A 13,198-nucleotide genomic window follows, 5' to 3' on the forward strand; every position below is an offset into this window, starting at 1 on the left:
CAGAAATTATTATGCTCTGAGGGATCATGCTGAACTGGTAACATATAGCTTTGAGATTATGGGCTTAATTGTTAGTGGAGATCTACCTTCTTTTTTTGTTAATTTTTTTAACGTTTATTCATTTTTGAGAGACAAAGAGACACAGAGCATGAGCAGGGGAGGAGCAGAGAAGGAGACACAGAATCCAAAGCAGGCTCCAGGCTCTGAACTGTCAGCACAGAGCCCAGTGCAGGGCCTGAACTCACTGACCGCGAGATCGTGACCTGAGCTGAAGTCAGACGCTTAACCGACTGAGCCACCCAGGCACCCCTGGAGGTCTACCTTCTTGACAATTTTGTCAAGAATGACATTTTTAAAATCTTAGAATATTATAAAGACATATAAATTAATTACTGACAACACCCAATTCACATTATAGAGCTTGCTAAATAAGATTATGGTAGATCCTCAGAAGATTTTTCCTGAGGCTTTATCTCCCTATACTCACCATGCAGTGATGTTTCCTTTTTAAGGGAATAGAAATTGCTATGAAATTGTGGTTGTTGTTCCAATTAAAGTTATCACATCCTTTCTTATAGGATATAGGAACTAAAGAGAAATAAATAATGCATACAATTGCCTTGCTCAAATATTTATCTGTCTAATCTACTTACAGAGATGTGTCCTTTAGTAAGAGAATGAATTTTGCCAGAGTATTGTTAATGGAATCAGTCCATTGGTTGAAGTTGTGGGTAGAGTTACATGATGGCCATAATTTGTCTCTGAGATACAAAACAAAAGTGGATAAGACACCCTCTCTATTTTGCGAGAGCAATAGCCAGATAGTCTCTGCCAATGCTTTGGTGCTCTCTCTGTAGTCGGCGCCTAATTACAAAGGAACAATGGCCAGCTTGGGGTCTCAGGATTTTCAATAAATGAAATACTCTCTCACCACACATAGTGGTGAAAACAGTGGAGATTTTATTTAAATACATTCTGTCCATTGAAACTGAAAGAATATAAAAGGGCAAATATACTCCTTTTGACAGGTGTATGTCCCTTAGTATCCTGGCATATTGCTTTCATTATAATTAAAAGATTCAAAGTATAACTTTATCCATAAAATAGAGTCACTCTAATTTTGTCCTAAAAAACAAACACAAATAAACTGTTAACATAAGCATGAAATAATGTGTATAAGCGCAGTACATGTGTGTTGGAATGAATGTTTCACTCCTCAATGACACAAGAAACATGTAGGCAAAATACAAGCATTTTGGACATGATGCCACTTGAAAGCTTTTTCTACAAGGTTTATGTATGATGTACCGTGGAACAAGGAAGAGACAAAGGCACTGTATTGTATAGGGTTTGACAATAAAAGGTAAAGAAATTTCTCACATATATTGGATATAGATCTTTAAAAAAACATGGTATTTGCTTTGCTGTGGCAAGTATGTTTGATGGATTTCAGATATTATAGGAGAGGACCAACTACTGCCAACTACAGAGCTCATTCATCTACACTGTTTTCCTTACCATGATTTCTTTCCTTTTCCCCCAAATCTACAAGGCTTTGTGATATTGACCTGAATACTTCTATGAAGAACTGTAAGTTGAATCACACAAAATTGGTTGAATAGAAGCAATTCCATGGGTCTTATCTCATTTGGGCTGTTGTCAGAGTAAAGAGCAATTTAATTGGAGAATAACAGGTGAGGAGTTATCTAAAACAGTGCAAGGACAAAGGGATCCAACACCTCCAGCCACCAGGGCCATCTGAGAGGCATTTGTTTGTTCTTCCCTCACAGTGAGCCACGGAGGCCAAGGAGACTAGAAAAACAGGCTGATCTCTTTGGTGAGTGCCAGAGATGTACAACAAGAGAGAAAAGCAAGGGGTCTGTCATACATGTCATATTTTCTGATCTCACCAAGAATCTGTGAGCTTTAATGCACTATTCAATAGCGCCTAACCATATATGAGCCAGGCCCTAGAGCCTAAGGGAGCCAGGGTGTGGCTCTGCCCCACTCTTCCCCCCCATCCTTTCTGTGATTTATGGCCACTATATTGATAGGAAAATTGGGGTAAGAAGCACACCTGACACTCAGAATCTAGTATCAGTCCTGAGTAGAAAGGATGTGGTGCAGGTAGCAATGACACCAACCCTATAGTTACTCAGAAAGTGAAAACACGTAGGTATTTCACAGGGAAACTAAGTACTATTCAGATGTATTATGCCCATTACTCTTAATTGCTCTCAAGAGCTATGAGCAAGACTAGGCCATGGAGAATATTTATACTAACTACAAAAAAAAAATAGGGTTACATTTCTGCTGTGGGAGAAGAGACAGCTCTATATCTAATATGGATAGTTAGGACTCTAGACACAGATGTCCAGCCTGAGGTCCTAGACTATTGATTAGATCTGAGATCCTGGATAGGTAATGAGGCAGACTTAGCAGTCGTTCATTCATGATACTTTATTCTGAAATTTTTCAGTACACTTTGAGGTAAGTATGTCTAACTCTAAGTAGACTTTTCTTTTGTCTTATCAGGTTCTTTTGAACCTCTTCAGTTAGTCCCATGCCAGTCTCATTTAAGAGAACTTATTTAAGAGACCCCTCATTTAAGAGAACCTATTAATAATTAAAATTCTGAGTCTGTGATTCCTCCAAGGTTCTCCATAGTGTTAGCAAGTGTGGGAAATATTCAGGATCTACTCACTCAACGTCTGTAAATGGCAGGCTTGGACTGGGAGACTCCTCATAGTTCCCATTTCACAGAATCTTCTATGTAATTGGGAAGTTGTAATAGCTGAGCTTTAAATGACCTTCTGGAAAGATATTATTTAATTAAACCCTGATTATGAAAAGAAGCCCAGTTATATTTGTATTCTCTTGATTTTCCCTAATTCATATCAGTGAGGGGATTATATATCATTATTCCACTTTGGTTTTGGTGAGAAGGTAAATTTTCTTCAGGAAAGCTCAACATGAAAAGTTCCCACTAGAAGTTAATCTATGCTAGATACACACAACTCAATTAGCTCTCCTTGTGTCTCCCATTCCTCATTCTCAAGACTGCATTACAGCCAAGGATTATCACTATTTAACATTTCATAATTACCATGTCATAAGTGTCTTTCTAATCAAAGTGAAGAATTTCTGTTTGTTTACATCAACAGTAAAAACTTAGTCAAATAGGGGCGCCTGGGTGGCTCAGTCGGTTAAGCGGCCGACTTCAGCTCAGGTCATGATCTCGCAGTCCGTGAGTTCAAGCCCCGCGTCGGGCACTGTGCTGACAGCTCAGAGCCTGGAGCCTGTTTCAGATTCTGTGTCTCCCTCTCTCTGACCCTCCCCCGTTCATGCTCTGTCTTTCTCTGTCTCAAAAATAAATAAACATTAAAAAAAATTAAAAAAAACAAACAGTCAAATAAACACCAAACCAAAGTTTGGCTGAAACCCACCAGTTACTTCCCTCTAGCAAGGAGGTACATGTATTGTTTCATGGACATAACGATGAAAACACTAATTTTAAAATAGCATCATATGCTAAATTTTAATGAAACTTTTGTTAGATTCTACTCACTGATACAGTTCTAATTTCTCAGAAGCTTTACAAATCAGGAAGATGTAATAGGAGACATTTAATGACCCGCTTGAAATATATCTTTGAATTATACTCTGAAAATCTTTTCATATCATCACCAACAGTGTTTATTTTATTTACAACTAATCCAATTACAATGACAGGTTCAGAAAGAAAATCATGATGATGAAGATAAGTCGGTCTCTGTCTTAGAGTCTTAGAGAATTTCTTGATGCTATCAATTAAATTTTCTACTTCTAATCAAATTCGTCTTATCCATACTCAAGGCCTTGAAAAGGCTTAAGTAAACGTATTTCAGATAGGAGACACTGGGTCTATTATATTTTTCCTGGTTGATAGTTACACATACCCATTTTAAAAGGTACCTACTTATTTTAAAGCATATTGTGTTGGGGACATATAATTAAAAATAAAATCTTCTTCCAACCCACAAAGTGTCTCCACAAGGGAGTAGAGAAAGAAAATACTTTTATTTATGAATAACTATCAAATCAGAATGTGATGTACAAAACAGACAGCCCATTAAGAGATCACAAAGATAGAAAGAATACTCATCCCCTCACATAGCCAAGCAGATATAATTCATTACATGCGTGTTTTCCAGATAAACAGTAACTAGTCCTCAAATAAGAGGATTTGACAGTATCATTTTTCACACAAGTAGATCCTAACTTTACTGGTAATTGGGGTGACCACCTGTGTAGGTAGTTGACTAGTAGAAGTAAAAGAAACTTCTCATACCTTCATAGCAGGAAGTAGTTTTCCAACTTGGTGCAAGAAACCCACTAAAATTAAACTCCCACCCTCCCACAGAAACTGGAAAATAGTCCTGCAATCTCCCTTGCTGTTTACATTTCAAAGAGCTTGCTCCTAGGTCTTTGAGAATAGCATTGTTGGGTCATAAAGCTGACAAAAGTCCTGTCTAGATTTCCAAAGGTCCTGTCTAGATTGCAAAGAAATGAGAAGTACTTACAGTTACATGTTTTCTAACTTAAACTTTCTCAAACTTTCTAAGAAAGTTGCGGTGGGGGGGGGGGGGGTAGGAATAATCTCCTCTTTCATTTTCACAGGAAAGAATTAAGTCTTTTTAAATTTTTACTTGTCTGTACGTACAGTCATTTCCATGGCATCCCATAATATGCAAACAGGAAAAGACACAGTTTTTATCAATTAATTGTAACTTAGTGTTTCCTTCAAAATTCCCCAGTTTTCCTTAAGTGCTACCAGAGTATGCCACTGCAAAAATAAACACAAAATAAACAAAAAAGAAGGACTGAAAGGCAAATGGGGTAGCATGCTCCAGAAAAGACTTCTCCACAGTCTCATAGGCCTGGACTTTTTCCAGTTCCATCACCGAGAGTACCCTTGTACAAATCATTCAAAAGCATAAATGACAATAGATGCTGGAGAGGATGTGGAGAAACAGGAAGCCTCTTGCACGTTTGGTGGGAATGCAAACAGGTGCAGCCACTCTGGAAAACAGTGTGGAGGTTCCTCAAAAAATTAAAAATAGATCTACCCTCTGACCCAGCAATAGCACTGCTAGGAATTTACCCAAGGGATACAGGAGTGCTGATGCATAGGGGGCACTTGTACCGCAATGTTTATAGCAGCACTTTCAACAATAGCCAAATTATGGAAAGAGCCTAAATGTCCATCAGCTGATGAATGGATAAAGAAATTGTGGTTTATATATACAATGGAATACTACTTGGCAATGAGAAAGAATGAAATATGGCCTTTTGTAGTAATGTGGATGAAACTGGAGAGTGTTATGCTAAGTGAAATAAGTCATACAGGGAAAGATAGATACCATATGTTTCCACTCTTATGTGGATCCTGAGATCCTTATGTGGAGGGGGAAGGGGAAAAAAAGTTAGAGAGGGTGGGAGGCAAACCATAAGAGACTCTAAAAACTGAGAATAAACTGAGGGTTGATGGGGGGTGGGAGGGAGGGGAGTGTGGGTGATGGGCATTGAGGTGGGCACCTGTTGGGATGAGTACTGGGTGTTGTATGGAAACCAATTTGACAATAAATTTCATAATAAATAAATAAATAAATAAATAAATAAATAAATAAATATTTTTTTTTTAAAAAAGCTATAAATGACATCCTTGATAAGATTATTTCTGACATTTGTCTCTTTGGCTTGCCCATAAATAGATTGTGCCCCCCATATAAACATCCATGTTAGCCTTCCTCTAGTATCTAAAGATGTTGGTGTGACCATCCTAACGTCTCAATAAATATCTCGGAAATGTTTTCCTTTTCAATTTTCTTGCAAGGTATGATATATATATATTTTTACTCTAAGAACACCAGGGGTTAGGCTTTCACAGTGGTACAGGCCCAAATCTCAGCACTTGGCTTTCATGTTTCTGACATATTTCTCTATTATCATTTGTGTATTTTCTTGTGGGTTATTGGGAAAAGAAAGCTCATGTTGCAACCAGGATACAGAAGAAGTAAAGAGGGAAAATTCAAAAGGTCAATGGAACATTGGGCAAGTGTTTTCATCAGAAAAAAAACAGACAATGGATCCTTTTAGCAAGGCCAGAGCTGTCAGTTTCTTGTGTAAAACACAAAGTAAAAGAATAATACTCTAGAGAAACAAATCTAATGGGAGAGAGGGAATAATAAGAACATGCCATTTGAAATGCTCCCTGAGGAAAAAATATAAATGCAAAGGTAAAAAAATTGATGTTCAAAGAGCCTTTTATAACTTTTATTTAAAAAGGTAAAAGTGAGAAACAATATGTCCACTTCAAGCTAGCTTCTGACAACACTTGAATAATAAAACACTTACTGAGAAACTACTGAGCACCAGGACACCTTCCTATGGTGGTCTAATTCACCTTGAAAATGAGGTCAAGTTACCTTGACAACTAGGCCCAGTGTTCCTCCAAAAGAGGTTCAGAAAGCCCATTATTGTTTCTCATACCTTAAAGGTTGTTTAATTGAATATTGGAAAGCACCTCAAAACTCAAGCAATTTTGCTAGTGCAATGAATAAAGTTATAACAGACGACATGTAGCTAATTGTATTTTCCATGGTTTTAGGAAAAAGTGGAAATATGTTAATAGATGTCTAAGGTTGCAATTCTTCAAACTGAAGTCTAAATTATTTATTTACTGAAATACTTGAGCATCTGTGCTCCAAATATATACATTCCAGTTTCATATATATATGCATATATGTATGTATATATATATGTAAAAGTCTAAGCTGTAAAAATAGTATCCTAAAAAATTTATGATTAGAGTTGAAATTATGCGAAAACTATACATTTGAAAAATGAATAGAAAGAAACTGCATTGCCGTGCTGTTGTAAATACTTCAGCCTGCTTACTCTGGCAAGACTATGTGCCAAAGACTTTGTAAACATTCCCTTATTTAATTTTTTATAACATTTCTGAAACAGAGGCATTATTTTATCTATTTTACAGAAGAAGAAAACGTGGTTCAGTGAGGTTTGTCACACTTAATAAATTCTCAGATAAGTTTAAATAATGTGTGCTGAGTACCCTGCCTCCTCACCAGATTCTCCTTACAGCGTGTCCTCTTAAGAAGACATTTTTTCTTTTAGGTCCTCTGTCACTTCAGGTTGCGCTGTGCCTCCAGGGCTTTCTCAGGGGCCTCTCCTTCCAGCTGGACAACTCACCCAACCCCATGACTCCAGATGCCACCATTATTGATTCCTAGTCATTTTTCAGACCTGAAGCCAAGCATAATATCCCCAGGCAAGACTTCCCTAACTTGCAAGAGAGAGTAGACCTCCCTTCCATCTTTCATTGTATGCTATACTCTTCTTCAAACTATTTACCAAAATTTTCAATAACTCAATTAATATTTATTTATTTAATGTGTGACTACTCTGTGCTAGAATGTAAGTTCTATGAGGGTAGGGGCTCAATCTGTCTTGTTCACTGCTATATCCCCCTTATGTAGCACAGGACCTGGTACTGGCTGACAGAGTAAGTAGAGGAATAAATAAATAGATAAATCTAAAATTCTATTGCAAAATTCAAAATTCTGACTTCAAAAATACCTTTAACCAATAAGCTGGGCTAACTGTGTGACTGACCTTCTAGAACAAAGCCACTTAGCTCATGTGGATCTAATGAGCACAAATCTAATTCTAGGATGAGTTCCAATTGCTTCTGGGAGATTAAAGCATTAGAAACAAAACTTTGATTTCAAAATATCATTATGTTAATGATCACCAATATAAATAATGTCTTAATTTTTGGTGAGACAAAAACTACATTAAATTAGTGAATGCATTGTTGTTAATACAAGAAGGTAAAAGGGTCCGCATTCAGCACAGTGACAAACACTTCCAGCAGGGTTTCAACCTCCCGTTTGAAAAAAAAAAAACAAAACTTTAGATAACCAGAAAGGGTTATAATTCTTTATAATTATCTTTATTTTGTATAGTACAACAAATGCCAACTGTCTTATCGGTGCTCGTTTGCCAGTGTTGGAACAAGGGAATATATACTGTTCTGAGCACAGAAAGATTACATGTGACTCTGACCATTCAGGCCAATGTGGTTGCTTGTGGTTCCCATGAAACTAGTCTGTAGACAGACATTTACTGGATGCTACATCACAATTCAGTATTTGTTTGTGTGAATTATTGCCACTGCCATGTATCTGAAGACTAACAAAGGAACTAAAACAAAAGAAAAACACAGAAGTCTACTTTTTATATATAATAAAGGCTAAATATAAAGATTGATGTAAGGACACCTGGCTGGCTCAACTGGTAGAGGGTGTGACTCTTGATCTCGGAATCATGAGTTTGAGCCCCACGTTAGGCACAGAGATTATCTTAAAAAAAATTGATGTAAAGTCCATGGAATAATTTCAGCTGTTTCTGGCAGCACAGGGAAGCTTATCTAAAACAAAGGTTTTATCAGTTTCAGCTTGGAGGGAAACTTCTCAAAATATCTAGAGTATCAATACTATCCACCTAAATGTTTTAAAAGTGCTGAAATATTTAAATAATATTAAAATGTTTAAAATATTAATTTTTAATATTTAATGTTAAAAATATTAAAACTTTTAAATATTAAAATGTTTACAATATTATTAATTTTTATTGCATACCAGTTATGATAATACTGACATATGGCAAATATGTGACAGAAAAGAGTTGTTTTACTTTGTGTGTAATGTATATTTATAACATAGAGCTGTAGCTTATGTGACGTCTGTGGCATTTTTTAGTGTAGCCTCAAAAATCTAAATTCACACTTCAGTGTACTTGCTCTCCATGATATAGGACACTTAAGCTTTTTCTCCCTTAAGGTGAGCATGACTTTAAACTGTCAGTAGAGGGCGCTGGAGAGACACTGCAGGGGGGAAGAGAGCGTCTCTTTCCAGGTTAGGATAAATGGTGTTGTTTTTTCTTCCTCTTGCCCCAGTTAGACAAAGGGTAGGTGTGTAAGAACATTTGGTGTTTATCTGCCCCATCTGTGCACCCAGAGAACACAGTCCTGTGGAAACCATGCAGCCCCAGTCTAGAGGTTGTTTTGGTTTGGTTTGAATTTTTCCACTTGCTTGGTAGCTGTAAATCAGCTTTAACTCAAGCAATCCAACAAATTTCACTCTTCAAACTAGGTGTGAACACTATCCTGGCAGTGGGTGGAATATATACTAAGTATGCCCATCTTTGGTACATTTCTTGAGCTCTAAGAGAAGGTGGAGGAGTCCTTTAGAACATACTCTTTCCATCTTTACAATTACGATTTTATCGTAGCTTAATAATTCTTAATATTGCACTTCCCCTGTTTCAATTACTGTGACTCTGTTTCCTAACTGGACCAAGACCAATATATAGTCCATAGTCCAAACAATATAATAAAGAACATTTTAAAAACTTGTAACATTCTTTACTTTAGAAATGATTACTATAGTTGATATAAATATAAATAAATTAAAATAAATAGTTGATATAAACATATATATCAACTAAGTATATATATGTTATAATATATAATTTATTATTATATTAATAATAATATTAAATAATATACATTAATATAATTATATTAATTTTTTAATGTTTATTCATTTTTGAGAGACAGAGGGAGACAGAGCATGAGTGGGGAAGGGGCAGAGAGAGGGAGACACAGAATCTGAAGCAGGCTCCAGGCTCTGAGCTGTCAGCACAGAGCCCGACGTGGGGCTGCAACTCACAAAATGCAAGATCATGACCTGAGCTAAAGTCGGACGCTCAAATGACTGAGCAACCCTGGCACCCATAATATAATTATATTATAATATATAACTATAATATATATTCTATATATTCTATAAATATATGTACTTAGTCATGTTAGTTCCTTGATCAAAAATCCAGTTCAGGATTATTAACTTTTTAAATAAAAACATTAACCACATCATGGTCATATGCTTTATTTCACTGCATCACAGAGAAAAGCTGTGGTTTTATATATAAATAGATATGTCATATTTTTCCACTGTGAGAATTCTATTATTTAGAGGCAATTATAAAAACTACCCCTGTCACGTAAATAGTGACCTTTGTAAATATGCACATATTAAAAATATTAAGATTCAATTTCTGAATCTGTAGCCTTCAGTTGTTATTCTTATCAAAGACTAAGAAGAAAGAACAACACAAGTATCTTCTTATAAGTTATTTAAAAAGGTAAAAAGGTAAAAATTTAAAAATTTTTATTAAAATTTTATTAGAACAACTGATATACAGTGCATTTAATTATTAGAGTGACATAATTGCCTCTGTGTTAACGATCATACAGAGTTGTTCTCCTCTAACCAATATCAGACTCAGTAGTGGCAGAAAGAGTTTAGGGTGGATACAAGTGGGACACTAAAAGCCAACACTGAGATAAAATCAGTTCTTGCAAATTGAACAAGAATCGAGTGATGGGAATCTAGCCAGACAGGCAAAGCTTTTTATCTGGAGAATACAATGGTGAGTACTAAACAGTAATGGATTGTGACAGGTGGACAGGCAGGCAGGCCATCACACTAGTCTCCAGGAATACCAGCAAAACTGTGGGGTTAGGTGTTAAGTAACTTAAAACTAAGTTAAGGCAGCTAAGTTCTAAAGCAAAGATTCTAGACAGGATTACAGAGATGCCAAAGAAATTGGAGAGAAATAGCATAATTCCCACTTTAGGGCTAAAATTTTCATGACAAGATTAGAATATAGAATCTCTAAGAACAGAGTGGGACTAAAATCCTGCGTGCATAGGGGAAATGTGCAGGAAATCCAAACCAAAACTCAGGCATGAGATTAAACAAGGTAGAGAGACTCGGTTACTTGATACAGACTATTGGATGGCTTCATCTCAAAAATCAAACTTGGAAGAAGAGACCACAAGAGAGGAGTGGAGTTATCAAAAAGTTACCTCAGTATGGAACTTCTTATCTGCTGGATTGGAACTTTTAAATTTCTCTGAATAAAGTCTTCATCTCAGGCTTGGATTCACTCTAGCTCAGAAAGCAGATGATGTTAAATGCTTCTAGTGCTAGTTATAAGGGATGCCAGTGTGAACAGGAGTAGAACTAGGTAGGACGTTAAGTCTTCATCACAGAAATAATGTATTTCTATTTTTTAAATGAATGTTTACATGTAAAAAAATTAGAGAGAAGATATCTAAAAAATTAACCTTAAAGAAATACATTGGATAATAGTTATAGTAAAGTATATGCTCTAATAATGGGAGTAAAAGCTGTTTGGGTCCCGTTGGTACCACTAGTTCAGAAGATTTTAGTTGTAAACAAGCAGTAGGATGATAAAAATCTCCTGGCATAATTAAAACTGGGTAAACCAGAATAGGTGTGTTCCCCAAACAGTTTGCCAAATATCTTTTCAAGTCTATTATAGCTACTGAACAAATGGATTGGTATGAATAGATATGTCCTTAATGAACACATCATTAAGAGGTTGATATGTCTTCTCATTTACTGGTAACTTCTCCAATTCATCTAGAGTCTCCAGAATATCTATTACCTTTCCAAATACTGTGTATTTCATGTCCAAATGTAACTTCTTGGCATAGGTGAAGAACTGAGATCCATTGGTATTTGAGAGATTATTAGCCATAGATACCACACCTCTAACATTGTGCTTAAGAGTCACTATATTCGTCCTCAAATTTCTTGCCCCAGGTACTGTTACTTCCTCTTCCTGCACCTGTTAGATCTCCAGTTTCAACCATAAAATCCCTGATATTTCTATGATATATACAGCCATTGTAGTAATTATTGGCACTAAGAGCCGAAAATTTCTCACATATTTGGGTGTCTTCTCACAGAAAACTTCTATTTTAGTATCACTTACATCTCTATGCAATGTCACTGACATTTTTCTTCTTGATGGTTTCAGGAAGTACTGTTGCTAATTTCTCACTGTCTTAACAAGAGAAGTTAGAAAATGAGTCTCACTTTGGTTAGCACAGCTGTTTTTAAAACAGAAAAGATGTAATCGCAGACGCCCGTGATTCGAAATTAGTGTCTTAGGGGCTCCCCTGCATTTTGATTTTGAAGTCCACTAAAAATTTAGAATTCACCTATGTTTATTATCTTCATATGTGGGAAGAGCCTCAAAACATTAAATAGCAGAAGACAGGTAAAAGGAAAGAAACAGAAGAAAGGACTAAAAAGAAACATGATTGATTTTCAAAAAGTTGACCATTTGATTTCTAAACATTATAAGATAGTATTACACAACAAAATGCACTCGTCAGGACAATGGGGTACAGTGGAAAGAAGAGGAAGATACAGGTCCTGGTTTTGCACTGCAATAGCCCCTATATTATTGCATAAACTTGTATAAATTACTTCACTTCTCCTTGCCACAGTTTTATCTTTTAAAGATTGATCTTTAAAGGAGAAAGTGTATATTCCAGGTATCTCTTGTTTTGGAACAAATGACCATAAAACTTAACGGTAAAGCTCCTACAACCATTCTACTGTATCACACAAATTTTGTGGGTCAGAACTTCCAGCAGAGATCAGCTGCATAATTCTACTGTTCCATGTGACATAGTAGAGGTCACTTGATGACATTCAACTGTTAGATAGTCTGGACTGGAAGGTGTAAGTTTCATACACACACCTATGGTAACTTGGAGGGTGTATCTGGAAGGCTGAATTCAGCTGAATTGTCAACAAAATGGCTAACTTTGGCCTCTTCAGTATGGCAGCTGCAGAGACTTCTTCTATTGGTGAATCAGGGTGCCAAGAATGAAGAAAGAGAACGTTGCGTGGTATTTGACACTCTCGCACCACTTCTGCCATACCCTACTGGTTGAAGCAGTCTCAACCATGTGCATATTCAAGGGGCAGGATCATTGACCTGCATATCCATGAGAGAAGTTTCAAATAATTTGCTTCCATGATGAAACCATTATAGTCCATACCCTGCTTACAACAGTACTGATCTTCCTTCATCATGTGAGAATCACCAGAAGTCTCATTCTATTATGCTATGAAGCTCAGGTTTAAGGTCCAGGATCACATCATTTAAATCAGATCTAGATGTAAAAGTATCTTAGTTTTAGTTTTAGTTTTAGTTTGGCTTTAGTTTGCTTTTAGTTTGGATTTAG

General features: G+C 36.3%; 1 pseudogene; it reads right to left on the reverse strand.

Moving 5' to 3' along the window:
• Positions 1-11,318: 11,318 nt before the first annotated feature.
• On the reverse strand, positions 11,319-11,955 carry LOC106987234 (peptidyl-prolyl cis-trans isomerase-like 3; annotated as a pseudogene).
• Positions 11,956-13,198: the final 1,243 nt, after the last annotated feature.

Source organism: Acinonyx jubatus, chromosome A1, assembly GCF_027475565.1.
Source record: "Acinonyx jubatus isolate Ajub_Pintada_27869175 chromosome A1, VMU_Ajub_asm_v1.0, whole genome shotgun sequence".
NCBI classification, from domain to species: Eukaryota; Metazoa; Chordata; class Mammalia; order Carnivora; family Felidae; genus Acinonyx; species Acinonyx jubatus.